Source organism: Dromiciops gliroides, chromosome 2 (genome assembly GCF_019393635.1).
Source record: "Dromiciops gliroides isolate mDroGli1 chromosome 2, mDroGli1.pri, whole genome shotgun sequence".
NCBI classification, from domain to species: domain Eukaryota; kingdom Metazoa; phylum Chordata; class Mammalia; order Microbiotheria; family Microbiotheriidae; genus Dromiciops; species Dromiciops gliroides.
The window spans coordinates 112,418,447-112,446,048 of NC_057862.1; the positions used below are offsets into that span (position 1 = coordinate 112,418,447).

The window sequence follows — 27,602 nt, forward strand, 5'->3', positions numbered from 1 at the left end:
TGGGGCAATACAAAGATAAGAAAGCAATGGTTCCTGTTTTTCACAAAGCTCTCTGATTCTCTTGCTCATTCTGCTTCAGCTTCTCCCTGCTTGTCTCCATCATTCTCTCAGTGTCCCAATTCATCTCCCTCCGTCTCTGCCTGAGCTGCTCCATCTCTCTTCCCTTCTACCCTCTTAAGACTTTTTTCCATTTCTTTTCTTCTTTTACTTTCCCCTTTTTCTTTCTCATTTATTCTGTCTCTTCTGTCTCTGTTTATCTCTTTGTGCTTGTCTCTGTTCATCTCTGTCTGTCTTTCTCACTGTCAATTCCTGTGTTTCTCCTAGTTCTCTCTCTTCCCTTGTGACCATCCTCTCTTCATCTCTTTTCTGGGTCCCTCAGGCACCTTTTTTCCCAGACACATCTCCCCTCTCCTATATCCACCCCGACATTCATCCCTCTGTGCCCCAGCGATGCAGGTCCCTTTGTCTCCCCCTCCCCCCTGGATGATTATTAATGATAAAAGCTCAAACATCACATCAGTAATTTCTGAGTGAGTTTTGCAATGAAACTGGGGCCTCCTCAGCCCCTCCCGAGTCCCACAAATTCTACTTTTGCAATTTCACGCCTTTGGTTATCACCAGGCTGCTCCGTCCCTCTCTGCCTCCCCGCTCCCCGCCCCCCCCTGGAGAGAGCACTTAAGCTTGTTTTCATTCCCTTCTTCTTTATTTTTTTAATGTCCACTCTCTCCGGAGTCAGTAATGTTCTCCCTCTCTTTCCTCTCCCATTTTCTGCTAATTCTGCGCCATCTGCCTCAGCATCTGTTAAAAATAAAATTTCACTCGCACACTGAGAAAGCCCTCCCTGCCCCTCTCCCCCGCCCAGCCCCCCAGCTTTGGTACTGGGCCGTCAGATGCTGCCTCCTCTCCTGGGATCCACCCCCCAGGTCTCTAGTCTGGACTGAAGAGAGGAGAGCACCACAGGGGGTGAGCTGGTGGGTGGACCAGAGGGTGGGGTCAGTGCCAGGGTGGGGGTAGAGATGGAATAGGAGCCCTTACAATCCCCACCCACTTACCTGTGCTTCATCTGGTTAGGCAGGACTCTGGATTGCAGCAACAGGATCACCTGGACAGGTGGGTGCCAACAGGTTGGGGGTGGGAGGGATGGAGCAGTCAGTGGGATGACCCCACCCTCTCCAGGATTATCTCTGGATGTCCTTGTGAAAGGGAGTGGGGCATGGATATGCTCAGACTTCTTACAGTGGTTTGGCCCAGATATGGTCTCTGTGTTCATGACTTTAAGGAGGTTAAAGGTGAATATATCACAGGGAGACAGTCTTCAGAGTCCTCTTCATCTGTGTATTAGGTCAGTTGTGGGACTTTCTCTGTGTGACTATATAACTGGATATGTCCCCAGATCCTTCCCCACCAGGGCTTAGACTAGAGTTTGGCTGGAGTGGAGGGCTCTCTGTGCCCAGCTGTTCCTTTCTAGTTCTACCACCATTTGAGGATCATATTCTATGTCCAGGAACCATGGGAAAGAGGAGGAAAGAGCTTCTCATAACCCATGATTTTAGGAGGTGGCAAACTCTGGGTGTGACAGAGCAGGCTCCCATGTACTAGAGGACTGGCCTGGGTGAAGTTCTCTGTGACCATATCTTTTGGTGATTGTGTTCATGCCTAAAACTATGATTCCATGTGACTACATATATGTGCCCAATGTCTTTTTATGGCCGCATGTATAATTGGGGAAGGTATATACCTTTTTGTATTTGTAAGGTGGTGGTGTGTTATTGTGTGTTGGTACTGTTTCATGTAATCATCAGTATATTGCTGTGTATATATGTGTACATATGTCTGTAATTCCTTGTGTGTTTTTATGTCTGGGGCTATCATTGCCTACCTTACATACAAAAGAACATGTGAAAGAAAACATCCAGACAGCTAGGTGGCACAGTGGATAGAATGCTGGGCTTGGAGTCAGCCAGACATGAATGTAAATTCTTCATCAGATATTTACTAGCTGTGTGACCCTGGGCAAGTCATTTAACGTCTTTCAGCCTCAGTTTTCTCATCTGTGAAATTAGGGAGGGAAGACTCAATGGCCTCTAATCCAGCTCTGAATCTATGGTCTCATGATCCTATGTGTTGTGTATTAAATGAACATGGTTGTATGCATAGTCTGTTAGCTATAGACAGCATCTTCAGTGTGCATAGCCATGTTGTGTATGTATAGACAGGTCAGGGGAATGTGGCTTATTAGGTTTGTAGAGACCTCCTGGGTGTTCACAAGTATGATGGGTTTGCCCAAGCATGTTACACATGTTTAGGGGGGTTGTTGGGTTTGGTTAAGACCAATTTTTTTAAAAAATGTGTGTGAAAAGGCCTTAGGAAACTAGAACACTGAACTATGGGAAGAGTAACAATGTTATAACAGCTTTGTTCGCTATTAGATATAATTGACCCCACAATGCTCCCTTAGCCCTGAATCCCTCATTTATTTTTTTATTTTTGGGGGGTGAGGTGGGCAATGAGGGTTAAATGACTTGCTCAGGGTCACACAGCTAGTAAGTGTCAAGTGTCTGAGGCCAGATTTGAACTCAGGTCCTCTTGAATCCAGGGCTGGTGCTTTATCCATTTTGCCACTTAGCTGCCCCTAAGAATCCCTCATTTAAATCCCCCTCACCCTGCCACAAATCCTTTACTTTTGTCTTCTGTATCCTGACCTGAGAACTCCAAGCCCTTACTTCAGCCCCAATCCCACCCCCAGTAGCTCATCCAAGCACCTTGTCTCATCCTCCCAATACATCAGCACAGCTCCTGTTCCCTCACAAGAGATCAATCTCCTGCCTCAGCTCTCAGTCTCTTATTTAAGTCCCTCAAGTCCTGATCAGAGAAGTGCCCACTCTTTACTCCTCCAGTTCTCTTTACTCCCTCATCCCAGTATCATTTTAGCCCCCTGTTCCTCCTAGGGCCCTGCATTTCCTCCAGTCAGTCATTAAATCCTAGAATCCAAACTCCCAGCCCCTCTCTACAGGCTCACAATTCCTCATATCTGCTTCATAATCACTTCAACCACATAATCTCTCAACTTTGTCCCCAGTCCTTTAAATCAACCCCTAAATTCTCAACCAGGGCCCCTAAAGAACTTATTCTACCTTTTGAGTTAGGCTGAGGGAGTAAGTGCCAATGGACCCGAGGGAGAACCCTTAACGATGGATTTAGATTCCCTGGAGATCACAGGTCTTCCCCACTCCTCGTATCACGTCCCTGGTTTTTAGAAAGTTTCAGAAGTGTTTTTATGTGGTATAAGAAAAAGAAGCAGCTTCACTTCTCTGCCATTTTCCTCAGCCTTGTTTTTTGAGAGAACTGTGGAATATCTTCTCCTTAACCCCGCCCAGTGGGCTATTGCCCATTCTCTCTCAGTTGGTCTGAATTCCTTATACATCCCCACTCTCAGCCTGATTCTTCCCATTGGTGGGTGGGGGCTCCATGGTAGGGCAGAGGAGAGACCTTCCCTTCTGATTTCCAGACAAAAGAAGAATCAGCCATAAAAGGGAAAATTATTTTCTGGGAGGGACGGAAGAAATCCGGGCTAATATTCTGGATCCCGCTAGCCTGGGGAACCCGAGCGCATGCCATGTAAACCTATCGGATTATCCGCTTTTCGTTCCTTACTCTATCCACTTCCACTGTCTCTTTATACGCCCGTACATACTTGATGGACACGGAAGACACTGTAATCCCTCTATACCCCGAGGGGAGCAGCCGCATTTGTGAGACAGATTTTTACAAAACGTTTTGACCCTGTCTCTCTCCCCCGCGTCCCACCCCCCACCCCCACCCCTTCGCATCAGTGTCACATAATTAAATCAGCCTCTGCGGGGCGGCGGCTAGGCTCCAGGCGAATGACTCAGATGGACCAGGCGTGGCCCCCAAGCCTGAACAGCCAAGCCATAGGGAGGGGCCCTTGGAAGACCACGAACCCCAGAACCACTGAAGCCTGGCAGGACCATACCCAGGACAAACGCTCCACTTCCAGGTGGCTCGTTTGATACCTCCATCCGGGCCCCGGCCCATGTTTTATTATTTCTTTCCGATTGGAGCACCTAACCCACTCCTCCCAACCCCAAACCATTCTTCAGTTTGGAAGACTAATACACAATTCCTTTCTCTCTCTTACCCTTAGTCCATCTTACAGCCTGGGAAACTGAGGCACAATCAGCTCCTGATTCCTCAACCTCAATTTCTCCATAAAGGCGGTCTGAAACGAAGCAGGGAGTCGGGGTGGGAAGCGTGGTGGTGAGAGGAATGAGACAGTCCTTGGGTGATCTCTCTGATTTAGGAGCAGAGTGAGTGCAAGTGTCTCTGAAAGTTTCTTTCCCAGTCTGCCACTGTTCTAGGCGATCCGGAAGTAAGTTGTTGAGGGTGTAGTTTGTCCTCCTCTCACAAAGCCAGCAGAAACCCTCTCCTCTGTCCAAGGTGCTGAACATCTTTCGACACACTGCTATCCAATTGTGTGTATAATATATACTTTTATCACTTTAAGGTTTACAAAGCACTTTATTCGCAACAACCTGTGACTTTCTTCCTCTTCACAAGGTAAGAAACTGGTTGCTAGAAGTGAAATGACTTGCCCACAGTTACACGGGGTGTGTGTGTGTGTGTGTGTGTGTGTGTGTGTGTGTGTAACATGAAATGGAATTTAGGCCTCCCTTTTTTCCACTGAGCCATGTTGTGTATGTGCATTTGTGTTGTACTGCCACCAGCTCTGGAGGATGGATGCCTTTCCCTCTTCCATATTGTTCTTGGTCAAGGAGTCAAACCCAGTGGAGTCCCACCTGAAAATACAAGAATGTGGCTACACATACTACCCCTTTTCAGCTGATTGGACATTCTCAAATTCAGAACAAACTCCTTCTGTTGCTTGTTGGCCTTATGGTGAAAATAGCTAAGCAATGAGTCGATCACAATACAGACCCAAAGGTCAGAACTTCAGCAATGGCTTAATAAAGGAAGGGAGCAGTCAATAATACTAACAGTTTACATCTAGGATTTAGAACTGGAAGGGATCTCAGGCAATATTCAGTTCTGATGACACAAGCCTGCCTCATTTTACAGATGAAGGAGCTGAGGGTCAAGGAAATTAATGTCTTGCCCAGAATTATAGATTCAGCAAGTGATATCTTTGCTTTTTACCATGAAATATTTTTAAGTTTACAAAGCACATACGTCAATAAGGTCCAGGGTTGAGGGATTAGAAGCCTCAGGGGCACATTTGGTCATTTAGGCTAAAGGAATGGGACCACTGGTGAGGCCATGGGTGCTTCAAGTGAAAAGTCAAGGACAGAGGCTTGACATTGAAGGTCTTGATTGAAGGACCGGTGGTTGAGATGAAAGATTTGAGGACTGAGCAGATAATTCAAGTATTATTATTCCTATTTTACATATGAGAATACTGAAGTACTGAGAGGTTGAGTGACTTGCTCAATGTTACTTAATTAATAAGTGGTACAAACTGGAAATGGCATTTGAACTCAGGTCTCTGACCCCAAGATCTGCCTTCTCACATAAGGGTGTGAAGAATATAAGGAATTATATATATATATATATATATATATAATATTTGTGGGGCAATGGGGGTTAAGTGATTTGCCCAGGGTCATACAGCTAGTAAGTGTGAGGCCAGATTTGAACTCAGGTACTCCTGAATCCAGGGTGGGTGCTTTATCCACTGCGACACCTAGCCACCCCTGTGCCACCTAGCCGCCCCAGGAATTTTTTATATTAAAGGATAACATTTATTGGATATTCAGTCTTAAAGGGCATTGTTTTTATTTCTCAAGCAAATCAATGAAATTACATCTTAACTAAACATACTTTGAAGTTGACAACTACATTTCACTTACAAATACAAATGTTGAAAAGAGCTCTATTTAATCAAGCCCTAGCTCTTCCCCTTCCCTTTCCCCTTCCCCTTTCCTAAAATATAGAACCACTTTTTCATACTCATTATCTTGTCTAAAAAAGCATCTCTCCAAACTGTTCCAGTAACCCTGCACTTTGCCATTAGGGCTGATGGTGGAGTTCAAGAACAAATAACCAGGTGCTCATTCTTTTAAATTTTTAACTTTTTTTTACTTTTTGTCATGAATGGACAGTTAATCCCTGAAAACAAAGTGGTCAGGGAAGTCAAGGGACAGGGACAGGGACTTTGGAGATGAGGAACTACCTCTACTGATGGCACCTTTTCTGCAGATTATGATTTTAGGAAGTTGTCTAAGAGAGTGAAGGCTCTGGATCCTAGGCAGCTTCATTTCTGTCAATGGGGCTTTGGAAACATCTGTGTGTGCCTGGACAAACTTTGCACACCCTTTTCTCATGCCTATGTCTACCCTGCACACCGCTTCTTACTACAACATTCTGTCATTCTGGATTGCTATATTCAGTCAGAGCTCCTCTCTATCCCCCCCCCCCTTTCCTCTACTCCTTTTTTGTGGGGCAATGAGGGTTAAGTGACTTGCCCAGGTCACACAGCTAGTAAGCATCAAGTATCATATTTGAACTCAGGTCTTCCTGAATCCAGGGCCAGTGTTTTATCTACTGTGCCACCTAGCTGCCCCTCTACTCCTTCATAATTTGTAGACATTTCAAAGATTCTTTGCCTTTCCTGACACTCCCTTTTCACCATACACATCCCCTCCCTCTCCCTACAGCTAACCCTTGAATTCTCCTGGAGGATGGTCCTCCCTTCCTTCCCTTTTCCAGTGTTGCCCAAATACATCTGGACACTTCAATGGCTATTTGACCTCTGCTGGCCAAGCCTGATCCCCAGCTTCTCTTTGAGCCAAAGACCCATTCTCTCTCCTCTCAGAATGGCCAGCACAAAGAACCTGTAAAATCAAGTTCTATTGGGCAGCTAGGCGGTGCAGTGGATAAAGCACTGGCCCTGGATTCAGAAGGACCTGAATTCAAATCTAGCCTATGACACTTGACGCTTACTAGCTGTGTGACCTTGGGCAAGTTGCTAACTCTCATTGCCCCGCAAAAACAAAAAGAAAAGAAAAAATCAAGTCCTATTTAATTCACCTTGTCTCCCTGGATGCCTGACTTCACTACCACCTACTTGTGATGGTCTAATTCGAAGGGGCCCTGACATCTCCACTCTGTCATTTTCATCTGTCTAGGTCTTAGTGTCCTAATTTTAAAAAATGTTGGGATGGTCCTAGATAACTTCTATGATCTTCTAGTTCTGGTACAATATGATGTGTGACTATATGTATAAGGGTGCCTGTCCATATACATGGGTGTGTTGTGGCAATAGGATTGGATTTCAAGATAGGCTTAAGTACTAGGTCTGAGAACATCTGTATGATGACCTTGTATAAGTCCTTAACTTCTCAGATGTGCACCTGAAGTGATTGGGTGTGACTGTGTCACAGCATGTGTTTTCCTCAGATTGGTAGCATAGAACAATGTATATAAGTCTATGTGAATGTGCTCTGGTTTATACTATGTAAATATAGTGAAACTAAGGAAGAGTTGACATGATGGTTTACATTCTCTTCTTAGGAGGAGGATAAGTTGGTTTGAAACACAATGGTAGATAGTACCTTGCCTTCATCCTCTGAGAATTCATCTTCCCCTTTCAGACCTTCCTCCAAGGCCAATCTGAATGTGGAATCATCCCATGGATTCTCTGTGCTTGTATGAGTATATGTCAGGACAGCTAGGTGGATAGAGCACTGGCCCTGAAGTTGGAACAACCTGAGTTCAAATCTCATCTCAGACACTTGCTAGCTATGTGACTTAACCCCAATTGCCTTAAACATCTGGGACCTTCTTCAGTCATCTTCATACACACACACACACACACAAACATACACACATACATACATACACACATATACACATACATCTTGCCACTGGACCCAGATGGCTCTGGAGGATAAAGTAATGTTAGTGACTTTGCACAGCCTTTCCTCACTTAAATCCAACTCACTGCAAGTCATGACACCATCATGGTGTCACGGTCCTCTTCAAGAACAAAGAACCACAAAAAAAAAAGAACAAAGAACCACCACCACCACCACCAATACGAGTATATGTAAATATGCAAAAATGGTGCCCATGTGGGAGTGGACACATGTGTGCAAGTATATGCATACGTGTGTGCATTTATAAACTTTTTGTAAATGGTGCTGAGGGAAAAGAGAGGGGCAGTTGTCTTGAAGTTAAGTAGGGAAGAGGGTAAGACCCAGGAGATTCTCCTGGAGTACAGTGCTATGTGTTATAAGGGAACCCAGAGTTGGGAGGCAGAAGGCTTGGTTCTAGGCCTTCTTCTACCACTTTGAGTAAGTTAATTCCCCTTTCTAGATCCCAACTCTGCTATTAGTAAAATGAGGGGGTTGTATGGTGATCTCTGAGATCTCTCCAGTTTTGTCAGTATGAGTCTTAAAGTCCCCATCAGGTTTTAGCTTGAGGCAGCTGCAGAATTAATAGGATTGATCCAGAGATGCCTCAGAAACCCTTAGTTCAAATCTATTCTTGACCCTTGTCAATCAGTGAATTTCAGCCCCCCTTCTCTCTTCCTTCTCCTTCTCCTTCTCTCCTCCTCTCTGTCCTTTCTCCCTAAGTCCTGAGCTCTGGCTCATCTGGCCACAGGAAATGATAGTCACTATATTAGAGAAAGTGTGAGTCTATATGAGAGTAAGTGCCCCAAAGTGGCTGTGTGTGAGAGTGACTGGGTGTACTGTGACTGATTATGCTGTGACAGATTGTACCTAAACCTATAAAAGAATGGCTTCATTGTGACCCTGTAAAACTGTGAGTATATATGAGTGTGTGAGTCTGTCTGGATGTATGATATTGCCTGAGTGTTTACTGAATGTATTGTGCATGTGTCCTTGAGTGGGAAGTTAGTATCAATGAAGCTGAGAGGGATGACTGAGGAGAGGACACACTGAAGAAGTCTGAAACTGGAGAACTTTTCCCTCTTTGTCCCTTCTCCTCTCCCCACCAAATAAATTCCCTTATTTCAGACCTACTTGTGTAGAGGGCTTTGGTTTGTGGAGTATGATCGTCCATATTCTCTTCACATTAGTCCAGGCACACATAGTCTCTGGGGATCCAGTGTAAACAGATCTAGTCCTCCCCTGCTCTGCCTGAAAGAGTATGAAGTAGATGTGGTGTTTGCACAGACTCCATGGGCTGGGGAAACACTTGGGCAGGGAGTGAGGAGGAGAGTTTGTGATCAGGGCTTGAAAATTATTCCTTTTAGAGAAAAGAGGCTTCTGTGTTATGTTTGACTCAGTATTTGTATGGAAAGCACAAAATCATATACATTGATAGTCACAAACATATATACTCACAATGATCACAATTGTATATACATTTAACCACATGCAAAACCATAATATAATTGTACAATATAAATATAGATGAATACACAAAGGGAACTTCACAATCACACATACATATATACTCACACATAGCTAATTCACAATTACACAGGGACATACTCACATACATAAATGCATGAACACAAGCATATAATTATATGATTCATGTAGATACAATCATGTATATACACTTGGAAACACTGTAGAGAAGCTACTTTTTTGCAGGAGTAGCTAAAGATTATAATAATAAATAATAGTAGCTGACATTTACATGCCATTTTAACATTTGCAAAATGCTTGCACACATATTATTTTATTGGAAGGCCTCATACAGAAAGTGTTGGAGGGAGACATGGAAACTGAAGTTTGGAAACTGGTAGGACTGAAATGACTCAAATGACAAAAGCCCAATTTGCTCATCACCCCTACAGGAAATGAGCTCCTTTCCACTTCCTCATCCTGAAGATCCTGGCAGCTCCCAGACAGTTGCAAGGGAAGCCAGTGAGAAAATACTGGGAGCTTTGAAAGACTCTCAAATGGAGATGGGAAGAAAATAGGGAAAAGTGAGAGGCATAGTGGTGGTGGTGGTGGTGGTGGATTCTTAGGCGGAACTCTTGAACAAATTATCTTCCAGACAGTGTTTTTCCTTCTTTTTGTTACATGACCTCAAATCCTACCAATAAACTGTGCTGGAGTTCACAATCTCCTTTTTTGAAAAAGTTTATAGGCATCTGGAAGACCTAAAAGGTGATACCAATCACCCATACCGTAGTTAGGGTTAGTTTAATCAAATTCCTTCCTTCTGGCACTAGCTTTGATCAGCTGTCCTGATAGAGTACAGAGGTTTGAGAAGAAGGGGAAAGATAATTTTCAAGCCTGGCAAGGGAGTGGCAGTGGAAGGCTTAGGGCACCCTGGGAGTACTGGGAGTGAAGAGTCAGAGAAGAGGGAAACTGGAAATGGGACAGAAAGGGAGATAGGAGGAAGCCAAAACAATCTGCCCCTTTAGGAATTTTGCTATTAGCTGCTCCAAACGCAAAAGGGAAAAAGGAAAGTCTCCTCCTGTCTTTCCCTGCCCCCCCAACTCCTTTCCCTTCTCTTCCTCATCTCTTCTCTCCTCCCTGACAGATGACTCCAAGAAGACTTCCTGCTCCTTTTCCTTCTGCTTCTCTTTTTCCCTTCTTCTTTCTTTCCCCCTCTGTCTCAGTCTCTGTCTCTGTGTGTCTCTCTCATTCATTGAGGGGCCCCTGAACATTTAGTTTTTGTTTCCTGTGCAAGTCTCTTGGAACCCAAGCCTATTCCCAAACCTCAGCATCCTTAGCAGAATTACTCACCATTTATGTGGATAACCCACAAGTGTCCAGGGGGAGTCAGTCACTAATTGTGTGTGCTGTGTGTTTCCTGAGAGAGAGAGAGAGAGAGAGAGAGAGAGAGAGACAGAGACAGAGACAGAGTACAGAGACGAGAGACACAGACACAGACCACAGACAGAGACAGAGACAGAGACAGAGACAGGGAGGGAGAGATGCCTAGGGTAGTAATCTCTTCAGGAGGATCCAAGAAGTTGACCAAGTCCTCAATCTCCCTGGATCTCTCTGTTTCTCTCATGATTTTCTCTGTGTCTCTGTCTTCCAGCCTTGCCCCCGGGCGGTCTCGTCAGGAATAAATAGAAGCTGACACAGTCATTTGCTTAAATCTTCTCCGCGTTTTCACCGCATTTCCCTCCTGAGGATTCTCTAGAAACAGCCCCAGTCTGAAATGTCCCTGAGGGCGACCCAGACCACCACAGGAGGCATCAAACCATTACCGGCCAGGAATCACGTTTACTCCGAGGAGAGATACGAGAGCTGGGAGACTGAGACAGAGAGACAGTGTGAGTACTGTGGATCTGGAGTTACCCCGAATTCTGGGGAGGCAAAGACCAGGAAAGCAAGGGTCGGGGAGCATATAGAAAGGGAGAGACAGAAAACAATGTAAACAAGTGGAGAAGCAGACACACCTCCAGACACCAAAAACAAGAGACAGAGGCAGAGAAAGTCGGAGAAAAAGAGAAAGACCAATGAGAAATGGGGGAGATTAGGAGTAAGCCGATGGGTCAGCTAGGTGGCTCAGTGGATAGAGCACCGGCCCTGTAGTCAGGAGGACCTGAGTTCAAATCCGGCCTCAGACACTTAACACTTACTAGCTGAGTGACCCTGGCAAGTCACTAACCCCAATTGCCTCACAAAAAAAAAAAAAAGGAGTAAGCATGTGCCTCAACAATTTATCCATGATCAAAACACAAAACCCATTTTTTTCCCTTAGGGATGGGTGCTGGGGTGGTGGTGGTAGGCAGTATTTCAACTCAATGACTTGACTCTTTCCAAAGCCTCTCTTATAGGGACCCTACAGACCAGACTTTTCACCAAGGCAGAAGAGGACTCTTACTCCCAGGCTAACATCCCTGGAGTGAGGGGTGATAATGTGATGGAATAGTAGAGAGGCAGGAAAGATGGTCTTGTGGGACTGAGAAGCTTCATGTACAGTGGGGACCCCAAATTTATCCTTACTCAGTTTCTCCCATAGAATTAGTTATTAAGATCAATTAGATCCATCATTCATTCTCCTTCCCACCCACAACTCTCTGCTTTTATGACTATTCAAGAGTAGGCCTATGATGGGGCGCAAGAATGAAGAGCTTGAATGGAAACCTTAAGTTCCAGCCCATGATTTGTCTGTGCTGTCAGAAACCTCAAGGAAATTGGCTCCTTCTCTTGAATTTGAGTGTGTGTGTATCTGAGTATATATGTATGTGTGTATTATGGATGTATGGGATGGGTTATGTATGTATTACCTATGATATATTGTGTGTGTGTGTATGGATGTATTGTGTATATGTGTATGTTTATTAGATAAGAAAGTGGTAAAACCATTCCAGTATCTTTGCTAAGAAAACCCCAAATGGAGTCATGAACTGGATATGACTGAAAATGACTGAACCACAAGATGTATGTATATGAGGGACAGATTATGACAACTTGGGCATGGGGCAGGCAGTGCTCCAGGAAATTCTGTGACCAGTTAATAGGTCACTTTGTCCTTCCTTACTTTGGTAGGCCTCAGCCATAAATGTAGCCCCAGTCAAACCTGGGACTAAGGAGAAGGGAGAATAGGGAAAGATAATTGGGGGAAGAGAGTCAGTGAGAAGGGTAAATAAAAGGGGGTGAATCGCCAATGAAAAGCAGAAGTTTCAGTGAGAAGTGAGGAAGGCCTTCAATGACCCCCCTCACTGATGGGGGAGGATCAGTGAAATGGGGGCCAATTGGGGGTCAGTGGAGAGCTTGTAGTTAAAAAGCAGCATTTGCCATAGTGGGAAGAACGCAGGACTCCCGTAGCATAACAGGGCCTGAGAACAAATGCCAGTCTTGCAATTGACTACATGGTGTGTGATGTTGAGAATGTGACTCATCCTCACTGGGCTTCAATTCCTTCATCTGCACATGAGGAAGTAAGTGATCTTTAAGGTTGATCCCAGCTCTAAACCCCTGATCTGGGAGGTGAATGAGGAGACTGCAGCTGCAGACCAAGGTTAGTACGTGCATCAGTGATCAGGGGCCTGAAAGGACAGGCTCACTGTGGACAACCCCTCTGGGGTGTATGTAATGTACATTTGATGGGTTCAGGGACTCACATACATGGGCACACCTATTTTCCAAGGGTTGGGAAGGCACACGCACATGCACGTGCACGTGCACACGCACATACACACTCACATATACACGCACATACAGAACAGTGTCCATGGCATTGATTGTAACATCTGTCCAGGCCCCTAAAGGGCCTCAGGATTTGGTCCCCACCAGGATGATCTCCTTCTTCCATGTTCGGCCTCCCCCCTTCCTCCTTTCCTTTGGCTCTGTGAAGGAAGGAAGGTGACAGGACTGCCTCACACTTGCAGGGAAGGGTTTCCATGAGGAAGGGAACACACCCTTGAGCATGCTGCTGAGCAAACATCTGGGTATGAGATCATACACATGCACTTGTGAAAACATACATCAATCACACCAACACCACACATGCAAACATGCCAGTCTTTAATATCTGCTCTCACCGTATCATTTTGGTTTTGTGTGGTTGTTTTTTGATATGGAATTCATAGGAAAAGACATATTCAGACACAACTCTCTGTGCTCAGTTATAAAATGTTGGTGGATTCATTGCCTAAAAGGTTTCCTCCTTTAAGAGCAGAGTGTTAGAGTATGTAGAGACTATATGAGGGACCCTACATAAGGATAGGAGATGATCATATACATGTATAGAATGAATGAATGCATCTGTCACTATGACTCTGAGTTTGCAATGTAACATTGGCAATTATTTGTATCTCTGTGTTTGACCATATGTCTGTGTGATTGTGAATGTGAGACTATGAGGCGGGGCATACTGCAAGGGGTCAATGACTATGTAGAAAGTGGTTTACTTCTAAATGTGGACTGTGTAAGGAGAATTTCCTGGAGAATCTGATAGGGGTCACTCAGGGAGGGTTGTTACAGGTGACTATCATTTTGTGAGACTTTTGGGAGGGCAATTGTAACTATGGGTCTGTATGACTGTTTCTCTATGTGTGGCTGTTGGTGTAACTGTGCTGCTGTTCTAGGAAGTTAGATAACTGTGGACTATCTGTGTATGCTGGAGGGTAACATGTATGTGGGGCTGGGGATGTCTGGGTAGAGCTGAAAGAACCTGGGTTGGGGTAGAGGAATCTGTATGTACTCATTTGGGGAAAGAAATGACTCTGTGTATGGGGGTTGTCTGATTGTGTCTGCATGTTACTGTGTTTGGTGGAGTATCTATTTGACTTAGTGCGGAGGGGCTGATAGTGGTGTCTGTCTGTATATGGGGGATATGTGATTGTGAAACTAACTCGAGATTTGGAAAGACAGTAGGATGCATGATTGGGTCTTGGCTTAGGGCAGGGGGAAGCAGTTAACTGTGTATGTATGTCTGTTGTGTGTGTTTGGGGAAGGATGATGATGTTGTACTGGAAGGATATTTGAATAAGGTAGAAACTGTATCTGTTTTGTGGAAGGGGTTGGTGAAAGGCTGTCAGTTGTATGTGGGGTTAACTACATGTCTATACCTGACTATAATTGGAAGCTGTGTAACTGTCTTTGAGACCTGTATAGTTTTCATGTGTATGATTTTTGACATGACTGAGGGGCTTGTGTGATTGGATGGGAGGGGTGTTGCTATGTGACTTTGTGTGTGGGTACTGGGCTTTATGGAATTACTGTGGATCTCTGTGACTGTAGAGGGGTGTGTGTGTAAACAGTGAGGATGTGTTTAGCTGTGACTGTGTGTGAGGGCGGTGAGGGGGGGGGTTAGGTTGGGGCTGGGTGATGGTAAGATGTGGGGTGATGTTTCTGCGTGTGACTATTGTGGGGGTTGCCCATGTAATGGCTGTGTGTCTTGTCTCTGTATGACTGGGGGGGGGCTGTGTGACTGTGTGTATGAGGGGGGCTGACAGTGTGTGTGGTGAGACTGTGTCTGGGGGGGCTGTGCTATTTAAATAAAAAGGAAGGAAGTGAATCAGGGTCGTTTCCATTTTAATTGTAAACAGATAAGCACTAAACACTTTGAAAAAGTAAAATGACTTGAGAAATAATTACTCTCTATTACCCGGCGTCCCCAGGGGGTCAGTTGAGGAAGCCCAGATGGCTACAAAAATGGGATTTAGCAGAAAATGAAGACATTATTCACCGTAACACATTATCAAATTACCTTCGTATCAATTACAATAACCTACATTAGGGAGCGGCCTGGACCCTCCAGCCCTGGGTCTGAGGGGAGGAAGGGGGAGGATTCTTCAGGGGCAGGAAAAGAGGGGGGCCAGAGGATGAAGTCAGGAGAGAGAGAGGGGAAAGGGGAGAAGAGGGGGGCTGGCCAGGGTGGGTGCTTTAGTCATTCTCTTGGACAAAGATGGACTGCAGTAGTCACCCTTCCTGCTTACCTCCATCCTCTCAGAACTCGGCCCATTTCCCAATTACCTCCTCTGGACTTAAAGAGACTTGAAGGAAATATGAAGGAAGAGACTGAGGGGCTGGAGGACAGAAAGAGTGATCTGAGAGAATTGAGGCACAGAGAGATAGGGACTGAAAAAAAGATGGAATGGAGATCTGAAGCCACTTAATGGATGAAGGAGTGAAGGAGTGAATTGTTGAGGGGTTGATGAGAAAGAAGGGGGGGGCTGAGAGTCATGGAGTGTCACTGAAAGGCAGAAAACACTGAGGGACTGGAAGAGGAGGGACTGTAGGAAGCTGAGGGGTCAGGGCCCGATGGTAAGCAGAGGGGCCAGGGGACTTGTGGCTAAAGGAAAAAGACATATGGGCATGAGGCTCATTGGGACTGAATTAATGAATGGTGGGAAGAGGCATTCCAAGATAGGGGCTTAGAGTCTTGAGGGAGAGGTCCCCTGGACTGAGCAGTAAGATCAGGGGGAGTCTTAAGGACATGGGGTCTCTCAAGATGCTCCCCAGACCAAAGGTGCCTGGCTTCTCTGTGGGGGAATGAGGCAGGGAAGAGTGAGGAAGGGTACCCTTAGAGCTTCATATAAGGGACTGAGAGGCTCAAAGGATGGCCACCACTCTTCTTTCTACAGCCTTCCCCCTCCCCAGCAGGCAGTTTGGTTGGGGTCAGTGGATGAGATCCCAGCTGTGGGGGAAGCTGGTCAAAGGTTGCCATGGTGAGTTGTAGCTAGAGGATGGGACTGTGAGTGATGAAGACAGGCTGCCCAGAATGAAGAGAGCAGAATGGAGCCATTCTTCATGTCCCCAGAGAGGGCAACTAGGACCAGTAGAGAGAAAATAAGAGGGGAGAGAGTTTGGTACACTATAAGGAAGAATTTTTAAAAGCTGTCTAATATTGGCACAGGACTCCTTTTTTCTGTTTGAGAAAGAACTCAAGCAGAGGCTAGACAACTCTGTGGTGACTCATATTGTTCATAGAATTTTGTTTTACTGTCTTCAGCTAACATCTACTGTGACGCCTCATTGTGCTGGGGAAGTAACCCTGGTTCTTGAGGATACAACAGTGATTGTGAAAACTCTCATGAATCCAGAAAGGGTCTGAGTACATGCTCATCAGTGGTCTATATGTACTGTCTTCCCTAGACTGGCTCAGCAGAGTTCAAAGTTGGTTTGCCACCACCAGGCTGACCATTAGGTAATGAAATTTTTTTTCCAATTGCAACAAATAACAAAGACGATCTATTAAAGCATTGAGGGCTGGAAAAGGAATGAGAACTGGGCACAGACATTCACCAACCCACCCCCCAAAATATATTAGTCAAATTAGATTTAAAATGGCAGGATTAACATGAAATTGGATGAAATTTCTGTGATCTACAAACCTATTCAGTTTTGTGTTTTTGCTTTTCATTTTGCCAGTTCTTTAGCATAACTTCTGAAAAACCCACCTTGTATCTTGGGTGATCTAGGGAAAAGGGTTTGGGTTCTTATCCAGCCCTAAGGGGCAGGAGGTGGGGGTGCATGCAGAATTACTGAGCAGAGCCTCCTGGAGGCCAGAGGTGGTACTAGTCTTGACAGTGATATAGATAGAGCCAGTCAGACTATGGCAGATTGGAAAGATTTTGAGAGGAGCACCCTTGGTATAGGGTACATGAGAACTCAACTTCAAATACGATGAGATTCCTTCTTACCTGGAGCACTTCAGAGTATCCCAGTGCTCCTGTCAGGGATGGTGAAGGGGGGTATTCTGACACTGAGTGTGAAGTTGGATTTCTAAAGTTTGGCTCAGCACAAGAGCTAGGATTCTTTTGGGGAGTTTGGTGTCCCCAAAGGGAAGGTCTATTTAAGGACAGGGTTTTTTTAACTTTGGAGGCAGCTAGATATTTTTTAGTATATGGGGGTACACACTTGTGTGTTTATATGTTTTGGGGGAGTATCTATAGAATTGTACAGCCAGAGGAGTCCTTTGGGTTTGAGTGGAATCTGTGTCTCGGGGAAAGACCAAGGAGAACAATGAGCTCATTGCAACTAGGTAGCCATGACTGAGCATATTCTTGTTCTGTCTCTAGCAAAGAAGATATAGGAGTATCCTGGCTCCTGGGATATTAGGGAAATGAAGAAGGTAGAGGACTGATCTCTTTATTGTTTCAAAGGGCTGGATCAGCCCTGGGAGCCCTTGCCTCCCATCCTGTCAACCTAACTCTCCCACTTCAGGGAGTAGTTAGAAGGGACAGGATAGAGACAGGTGAAGGGAGAGAGACAGGTTGAGAAGGAGGAAAGGGCAGGAACAGAGACAGAATAGGAAGGGGGGAATGGCTCAGGGGCAGGTGGAGGGGCAGGGACTGAGGCAGAGGGAGGGGTGAGGCAGGGGTGGGACCAAGAGGTTTCCAAACTGTTTATGATGCAAATAGTGTAAAAGCTGCACATTGGCTCCCCTGAGAAAAAGAGCTTAAAATTGAAAGTCTAATGATAACAAATGATCGTTAATGAGTTGTCTAAACATAATAGATGGAAAGAATTAAAAGCCCAGAATAAAACAGTGTTTCATTAACGCACAATAAAGAACCACACGTGTTCCAAAGCAGGGCAGACAGATACTCCACAAACTGCCCCCCACCTTGATTCCCTACCAATATGGGAGGGTCAGACAGACCATACGGGTTAGGTGTGTAAGGGTCAGAGTGCATAGTTCATCTCAGGGTCTACCTGTGGAGTATCTGTGTTTCTTTGTATGTATGTGTACAAATTAGCATGTATCTATGGACTTCCTGTGCAGGGCCTCTTGACTCTGGGGAGCCTGATCAATAAAATCTTAAGATCATGCCAATAGAGGTGGAGTGGACCTTAAGGGATTAGTCATTCGTTCCACAAGCATTTATTAAATCCCTACTGTGAGACAGACACAATGCTGAGCCATAGATAACCAAAGGATAAAAATGAAAGTCCCTGCCCTTAAGGAACTTACATTCTGTTGGGAAGGTACCATATGAACACAGATAAGTACAAACAAGATATGTACTAAGTAAATGTGAAGTGATTTCTAGGAGGGGCTCTAGCAACTTCAGGGAAGATGGGGGAATCCTCTTGTAGGAGGTAGTACTGGTGCTGAACCATGAAAAAAGCCAGAGATTCTGAGGTAGTACTGAGGAAGGAGGCATTCCAAGTATGGGGAATATATTGTTCAAAGACATGGAGGTGGGAGGATGGAACACTCTGGATGGGGAATATTAAGTAGGTTAGAAAGCTGACTGGCCTACTGGTGAATGGCTGGAAAGGAGGGTGTATGAAAGGGAGTGATATGCAGTAAGCCTGGAAAAGTGGGCTGGAACCAGACTGTAAGAGGTTTTGAAGTCCAAATGCAGTTTTTATTTCCTCTAAGAGCAATAAGGAGACACTGGAACTTCTTGAGCGGGGAATGACATGGTTAGATATTCTCGTTAGGAATATCAATTTGGCAGCTGGGTAGAAGATGGATTAGGGGAAATATTGGAAGGAGGAAGACAAATTAGGATGAATTCATAACAGTCTAGGATGGAAGTAATGAGGACCTGAATTAGAGTTGATGAGGGTGGTGACTATTTGGGTGAAGAGAAGAAAGATTTGAGAGATGTGGAGGTACAAATAAGACTTGGTGATTGAACATGAGGGTTGAATGAGAGGGAAGAAATAAGTATGAGGTCCAAGAGTGTGAATCTGGGTGACTGGGGATGATGACTCCCTTGAAAAGAAATATGAAACTTAGGAAGAGAGTTGGTTTGGGGTTTTTTTTTTTTTTAAAGTTCTGGAGGCAGCTAGGTGGCACAGTGGATAAAGCACTGGCCCTGGATTCAGGAGGACCTGAGTTCAAATCCAGCCCCAGGCACTTGACATATACTAGCTATGTGACCCTGGGCAAGTCATTTACCCCTCATTGCTCCCCCCCAAAAAAAGAAAAGTTCTGTTTTGGTCATATAAAGTTTGTTATACCTATGGAGAATCCAACTGGAAATACCCATTAAGCAGTTGGTGTTCTGAATTGGAGCTCAGGTGAGAGTCTTGGGCTGAATATCTGGATCTGGGAGTAATCTGCATAGAAATAATTTTTGAATTATAGTGACTCATATGAGAGAGAAAAAGAGAGGGAGGAGAAGAAGAATATGAAAAAGAAGATGAAGAAGAAGAAGGAGGAGCGAGAAACAGACAGTGGGGACAGAGTTCTGCTATGAAAAAATATCAGGAGACCCAGCCCATGTGTCCTTGCTTGCAAGCCATTTTCCTCACTTTGAAAATAAAACTTCTCGAGGGCAGCTAGGTGGTGCAGTGGATAGAGCACCAGCCCTGGAGTCAGGAGGACCTGAGTTCAAATCTGGCCTCAGACACTTAACACTTCCTAGCTGTGTGACCCTGGGCAAGTCACTTAACCCCAATTGCCTCACTAAAAAATAATAAAAAACAAACAAACAAAAAAGAAAAGAAAAACTTCTCCTTGATTTCTGACTCTTGTCTGTAGCCTGCTCTGTTCGGCTCCAGCCATTCACAGGTTAGAGGCCGGTTCTGGTCCGTTGCCAGCTGTATACTCTCTCATAAGGGGCATGATGGTCCAATAAGGGAGACTGAGCAGCTGGAGAATCAGGAGAGTGAAGTAGCATAAAAACACTTATACAAGAGAGCATCTAGAAAAGGGATGGTTAGCAGCATCAAGACTGCAGAAGGATCAAGAAGGATGAGAACTGAAGAAAGGACATTGGATGTGGTGATTAGAGATCTCTGGACTGGGGACAGCTAGGTGGATAAAGCACTGGCCTTGTGGACCTAAGTTCAAATCCTGCCTCAGACACTTGATAGTTACTAGCTGTGTGACCCAGGGTGAGTCACTGAACCCTCATTGCTGAAAGAGAGAGAGAGAGAGAGAGAGAGAGAGAGAGAGAGAGAGAGAGAGAGAGAGAGAGAGAGAGAGATCTCCATCTCTGGTTACTCTGAAGAGAGTTTCAGTTGAGGAATGAGGTTGGAAGTCAGATGGAAGAGGTTGAGAAGTGACTGGTAAAAAAGTAGAGGCAGATTTTTCTAGATCATCCAGTCAAACATCTTCACTTTACACATTAAAAACAAAAACAACTGAAGGCCAGAGAGGTGGATGACTTGCATTAAGTGGCAAGTAGCAGAGATAGAGTTTGAGCTCTTGTGTTCTGACACCAAGTCCAAGGATCCTACTATATGAACCAAGATATATATGTGTGTGTGTGTGTGTGTGTGTCTGTATTGTACTATATGCAGTCCAACTTAACATGTCTCAAATCTCTCCCCTATTTTCTACTCATACAACTACTACTCTACTTCAAGCCCTCATGACCTCTGGTCTAGACTTTCTGCAACAGCCTCCTCCTAATTGGTCCTCCCCAATGTTGTCTCTCCTCTCTACAATTACATAACTCTACACAGCTGCCAAAGTGATTTCGTAAGCACAGGTTGAATCATGTCATTCAATGGCTTGGGTGCTACCTCTAGGATTAAATGTTACTGGCTCAGTTTTGACATTTAAAGCTTTCAGAATCCCTCAGCCTACCCTTCGTGTTTATTCCAAGTTAATCCCTTTCATGCATTCTACTTCCAGCCAAACTGTTTTACTAGCTGTCCCCAACCTCAAACATGCCTGTGGGCCTTTATGTAAACCTTTCCCTTATGCTTGAGACATATCCTCTCCTCAGCTCACCCTTTTAGATCCTTTGTTTCCCTCAAGGTAGAATCTCCATATCCTACTAGCTTTGTCTAAGCCTCTCTAGTTGTTAGTATTCTTTGTCTCTTCAAATTATCTACATGTTATATTCCCCAGTAAGAGTGTAAGCTTCTTGAGGACAGAGAATAGTTTTCATTAGGTTTTTTTTTTAAGTTTCCATTGCCTAGTATGATGCTTTGCCCATGATAGTGTAACGATTGGAATAACGCCACCTGCTGCATACTTACTGTAGAAGAGTTTCTGCCCATGAAGGGAAGGTCTTTGAGGGCAAGACCAGGAGTCAGGAAGTGACGCGGGCTAGTGGGAGGAGGAAGGAAGAGACTGGCGCTCAGTCTCGGGGCTCTTTCCTCTGGACTCTGGTGGAGAAGGGAGCTAAATATGTGCTCTCCCTTTAATAGATAGAAATCTAGGCCTTTCTCTCTCTCTTTACCAAATTCTTATTCTCCTTAATAAATGCTTAAAAGTCTAACTCTTGCTAAAGCTTATAATTGATTGGCGACCACTCATTAGATATTTTAGACAGATTAGCTAGAATTTTAGCCCTTAACAATAGTCAATAGATGTTTGTTGGAATGGATCAATTGTATGGTACATGCAGGACTGGTGGTCTGAAGACCTGGGTTCTAGTCATTTTTAGATTCTGCCTCTAGTTTCCCTTCTCTGGGACTGTTTCTTACCTATAAAATGAAGGGATTAGGCTAGATGACCTCTAAAGTCTTTCCAGCTTTAAGATTCTGAGTCTGAGGGTGTATGACTGTGGATCTTTGGCTCCATGGGTGAGTGTGAGTTTGAGTGTGTGTATGTAATGTATTGGGGTGGGGGGGGGTAAGGTACCCAAAATAGAAACTAGAGTCATTTGAGAACCCAAGGAAGTGAAAAGGGGAGGATGCTAAGTGTGACTGCAGAATCATTGTGCACCTACACATCTACATATAATAACAGTAAAAGAACCATCACATCTCTATACATTGCTTTACCATTGGTAAAGAACTTTCCTTATAATGTCATTGGGAAGTAGTGAGTATATGTGCTATTATCTCCATTTTATCATTGAGGAAATAAGGGCTCAGAGAATTTGAATAACTTGAGTCTGCTGGATTTGAGTCTAAGGGCCTGGGTTTGAATTCTGGTGGCTTTGTGACTTTCAAATCTCTGGGACTCAGTATCCTCACCTATAATTGGAGGTGGTTAGATAAGTTGCTCTCCAAGGTCACTTCCAGCTCTTAATATATGGCCCTCTAACTTATTCAAAGTTGCTTAGCTAGTAAGTGTCAGAGTCAATCCTCAAACCCTGGTTTTTTATTTCAAGTTCTTCCAGATTTCACACATGCATGGATACAGGCTATTGGGAGGACAGAGGGGAAGGAGAACAGAATGAGGGCTTTTGATCGACAGATTAATGAAGTTATTTATAAGACTGATGGAACTAAGCAAGCTGCCTGGACACAGAGATACACTGGCCAGATCTCATAAGCCATAAGAAGTTTAATGATGGATATGTTAAATTCAACCCAATTCAATTTTTAAAAAATTATTATAATTCTACTATGTACAAAAAACCTGTTAACTGCAGTGGTAGATACAACACAAAACCCTGCTTGCAAAGAGTCTACAATCTATAGAAAGGAAAAACTTGCCCACAAATAATTGTAGAAAGAAGAGGTCCAGGCAAATATTAACAGAAGTTTGAGGGGGAAGAGCTCACTTTTAGCTGAGGGGAGGAGGAGGGAGGTAAGACAGAATGGAGAGATGGTACCCAGTTGGGTTTTTGAAGAAAGAAACACCAATATGGAAATGACAGAGATGGGAGGAAACTATTCCAGGCAAAAAAGATGTTATCAACAAATGCACAGGAAGGGAAGAGGCCAGATGCAAGGCTAGGGAAGGATAGGAACCATGGACAGGGAGTTCCCTTTACCTCAAATATAGTGAAAGGGAATAGTATGAGATAAGACAAGAAGGATAGGGGCAGCTAGGTGGCACAGTGGATAAAACACTGGCTTCTGGATTCAGGAGGACCTGAGTTCGAATCTGACTAGCTGTGTGACCCTGGGCAAGTCACTTAACCCTCGTTGCCCTGTGGGAAAAAAAAAGACTAGAAGGACAGGTTAGAGTCATATGATGGTGGACCTTGAATGCCGGACCTGGAGTTGATGCTTCATTCCCTGAGCAATGTGGGTTGACTGATGGTTTTTGAGTAAATAGCAGTGACAGATCAAAGGTTGCTGAGCATCAGTGAGGAAGGATTAGAGAAACTGGAGGATAGACCAGAGGAAGAAAAATAGTTCAGAAGCTATTACGACAGTCAAGATAAGAATAGAGGACATGGGCAACTAGGGGCACCGACCTAGATCCAGGAGGACCCGAGTTCAAATCCGACCTCAGACACTTGACAGTTACTATGCTGTGTGACCCTGGGCAAGTCACAAACCTCATTGCCCCTCAGGCAAGTATAAATTGGGGTAGTTGCAATGGAAGAAAAAGGAAAGGAATCAGAGGTAAAAAAAAAAAATTAACAGATTTGGTGACTGATAAGATATAAGGGGTAAGAGGAGAGGTCAAAAACTTAAAATCTTTTCTTTTTCTCATTACATGTAAAAACAATTTTAACATTAATTTTTAAAATTTGAGTCCCCAAATTTTCTCCTTCCCTCTCTCCCCTTCCCCTTCACTGAGATGGCAAACAATTTAAATCAGCCTTTTTTGGGGGGGGCAATAAGGGTTAAGTGACTTGCCCAGGGTTACACAGCTAGTATCAAGTGTCTGAGGTCAGATTTGAACTCAGGTCCTCCTGAATCCAGGGCTGGTGCTTTATTCACTGCACCACTAATTGCCCTCTTAAATCATACTTTTAAAAGAATTGCAAAAACGACACAAGATGGTAGCTCGTCATAGAGGGGTTGTGGGAAAAACAGAAACAGTATAATGTCAGTTTGAAGTACAGTGGGATAATTAGGTACATAGTTGGCAGTTGGAAATAGGCAACTGGAACTCTTGACAGGGGTTAGATCAGGAGATTTGTGAATGGTGCATGGAGAAGTCATAAGTGATGTCATGGAAATAGATAATATTGACAAAGGGGTGTCCAGTGGTACAGAATATCAGGGAGTGATAGCATCAAGGAATGGGGTGGTCAAAAGTGAGGCTGAGGACAAGGGCTGAAAATAAAGCCTACAGATTTGGTGATTAGGAGATTATTAGTGACTTTGGAAGGAAAAATTCTAGTAGATTAGTAGGGACAGCAAATTATATTCCAAGGAAGTGATGAATGAGGGGATGGTAAGGCAGTCTAAGTGTTAAGAGGAAGGAAGAAGTAAAGCCATAGAAGGTCAAGGAAATTAACGTTTGGAGAAGGTAAAGTAGCAGTGGGAGATCTAAGCATGTTTTTTGGCTGAGAGGGAGAAGCCAATAGAAAGGGAGCTTGGAGAGATGAGGGAGGATGATTGATGAGCAAGATCATGGAGGATAAAGGAAGGAATGGGTCCAAGGTATTGGTACTGGGGTTAATGTTGACAAGGAAGGTGGTAACCTTCCGCAGGAAGGAAGAGAACCTGGGTGAAAACGTGAAGAGATATAGAGGAGTTTTCCAATTTTCTCAGACTGAATTTTGCACCTATACATTTATGCATGTCCTTGAAAGTACACATCTGTGATTGCAACCGTAAGCATGTTGTGCCTGTGCCTGTGCATCTGAGACTCTCTGCATCACATATATTGGGCTGGGAAGACAGTACAGTTTCTTTGAAGTGGCTGGGTCATGCTTCCTTTCCACCAAACAAATGTCTTGGAGAGTCTAGCTCCTGGGCCCCAATTCTATCCCTGAACCCTGACAGGTGGGTCTGGGGGCCTGTGGGCCTTCCTGCTCAGGTTAGGGTGCGAGGGATTTTGTGAGTGATTAGCTCCGGCAGAAGAAGCTCAGCAGTTTTGAACTTCAGGGCTTCCAGTAGTGGTCCAAAGCCGACAATTCAGGCACAGTCAGGGTGGGGACAACACCATCACCAGCGCAGGGCCCTTCCTTACGCACTGCCCGACTTCCTCACATCGCCCTTCCTGTGACCCCTCCTCTTGGAGCCCACCCTGATTGGCTGCCGCACAAGCGGCTTCGGCCAACCAGCCCCCTCAGCGCCAAGAAAGTTAATTGGAGTTCTGGTCTCCTCCCAGGATGCTTTGGGCGGCATCCCGTAATGAGATGCCTAATTGCGGAGGCCTGCCAACAAAAAGCAGGCTGGATGTAATGAGTCAACGCGTGGCCATTAATAATCTGACAGTACCCCCATCCCCATCTAGTAAAGCCACCCCTCCTTTAATGGCCCCCTGCCCCCCTCTTCCCTGCCTCTCCTTTCCCGGTACTTTCCTACCTCTGCCCAACAGAGCATCGCCCTACCCTCTACAACTACTCAATGTCCCTCCCCAGCACTTCCTGCCGCATTACCCTCCTAGCTCCACCTCCATTGTCCTCCCAAAAGGGTTAGGGTAGGAGGATCTATATAATTGGTCTAGGTCATCTTCCCCCTTATACCTGTCCCCATGCACCCCAATCTTCCAGCATAAGGAACAACCTGTGTGCCCCCATGCACCTGCCCCCCCCCCCCCCGTAAACTGTTCTCTTATCCTGGCTTGTCCGGCCTACCTGTCTGTACCCGTACATCTAGTTCACCACTCTTGTCACCCCATAAAGTGGCCTCCAAAACCTGCTCTCATACATTTTCCTCTATATACTTGTCTCCCATAATAAATACACCACCTGTCAAACTCATTCATCTACACACACCACCAGCAGCAGCAAGACCACGCTGGTCTTCAAGTCCCTTCCCCATCTTACTGCTTCCTCCTCCACTCCCTGTTCCACCCTTTCCCCATTCCCCAACGGACTGAGGAGAATCCATGACAAAATCCTCAGGTCTCACCTCCTGATTTAGGCTGTAATGGTGGGAATTCAAATCTGTGAGGTACCCTCCCCCACACACTTCCTGCTTCTTAAAACAAGTGTGTGTATGGGAGGAGTGGGGTATTAGTTAAGTGGTTTTATGTGGAGATGATTCATACCTTGGTTTCCTCTCCATCTTTGGCCTCTAGTTTGTCAGAGAATTAGCTGTTTGGACACCTGGCCCCTTTGGTGAAAAGGAAGGAGGGAGGAGCAGAAAAGATTCAGGTTTCCTCTGGGCCCTTCTAACCAAAGCCAGTGCCTCTATCACTGATAAGCAAAGGTGTGTTTAAAGGACTAGCAGGGCAAAGCCTCCCTCCCACCTCTCCTAGGGCTTTTCAAATGGGCCTGGAGAAAAAGGGGAGGGAACTTCCAATAAGGCCCAGGGGATGAGAGAAGCTGGCTTCCCATGGGGTCCTGGGGGAGGGGAGGGGAGGGAAGGGTGAGGGGAAACCTTTCCCCCCCCCCTCCCCCTTCCCCATCAAAAGGGCTCCTTTTAGGGAAGAACAGCTAGCTACTTAAACCCTGGAGGTGGGAGGAGCTGGAGTCCAGACTCTGTGCCCCTCCTCCAGTGGGGGAAACATCTGTGGAGGTGAGGCGAGAAGGAGCTTCTCTTCCCTCCCTCCCCCTCCACAAAGGTCTCCTCCAGGCCCTGTGGGCTTCTGGAGGAGGATCCCAGCGCCCTCTCTCTCACTATGAAGAGGGAAGGCGGGCGTGCAGCTCCTTGGAGAATCCCCATCACCCCGCATAAATCGCCGAAAATTGGCTGCAGCAGTGAAGACGCCAGAATTTGCAACCTTGCTCTGTGACCTAAAGCAGAAATGACATGAACATTGACAAATTGACAAGGAAATTTGTGCAAAAAACAACTTCTGTTTGGCTGGCCAAGCGGCAAAGATGACGGATGATACGCTTTAATTAAGCATCCATTTCTCAGCAATAGCGGCGCCATCTGCAAAGGTTACCGCGCATCAGGCGCGCACAGAATTCATCTGCGATCTGCAGGTCGGGCCGCACGCGGACACATTTTTCATGTACATGCGATTTCGGATGCAAATAGAATTCGTGATGAAGGGAGGGGGTGACCTTCCAGGCCGAGCCTGGCGCACTAAAGTCACTAGTGAAGCCGAAGCCCACCCTATTTGAGACTGGGGGGAAGGGGGCCAGGAGTGAGGTAGGTGGACCCTAGGGAAGGGCCAACTGGACACTTCAAGGGGAGGGGAGGGCAGTGCAAGGGGAAGGGGTGGGGCGACCACTTACCTCTCCTTACCTTGGTGTCCCATCCCCACCTTGGGGGCTGGGCAGAGGTTGAGAGGAGAGAACCTCTGGTGATGTGAGAGGGGAATGAGGCTGAGATGTTGTCTTCTGCCTCTCCTCTAATAAACTGGGGGCTCTGGAAGCTTGCTGCTCCCTCCTCTCCCTGAAGTCTTGGTTCCCCTTCTCTCCAACTCTTCCCATCACTCTACCTTCTCTACCCCGTCTCTAGGCCATTCCTCCAGATACAGAGAATCAATCACTCAAATAAGCATTTATTAAGAGTTGGACTATGTGCCAGCCACAGGCACTGTGCTAAGGGCCAGAGGTA

General features: G+C 45.4%; 1 long non-coding RNA gene across 1 annotated transcript in view; it reads left to right on the forward strand.

The window, feature by feature from the left end:
* LOC122738017 overlaps positions 1-27,602 on the forward strand; it is a 44,692-nt gene that overhangs the window by 13,818 nt on the left and 3,272 nt on the right. Inside the window, exon 2 of the long non-coding RNA XR_006354622.1 lies at positions 11,011-11,248. This is a non-coding gene — a long non-coding RNA (uncharacterized LOC122738017). The remainder of the gene's footprint in view (positions 1-11,010; positions 11,249-27,602) is intronic.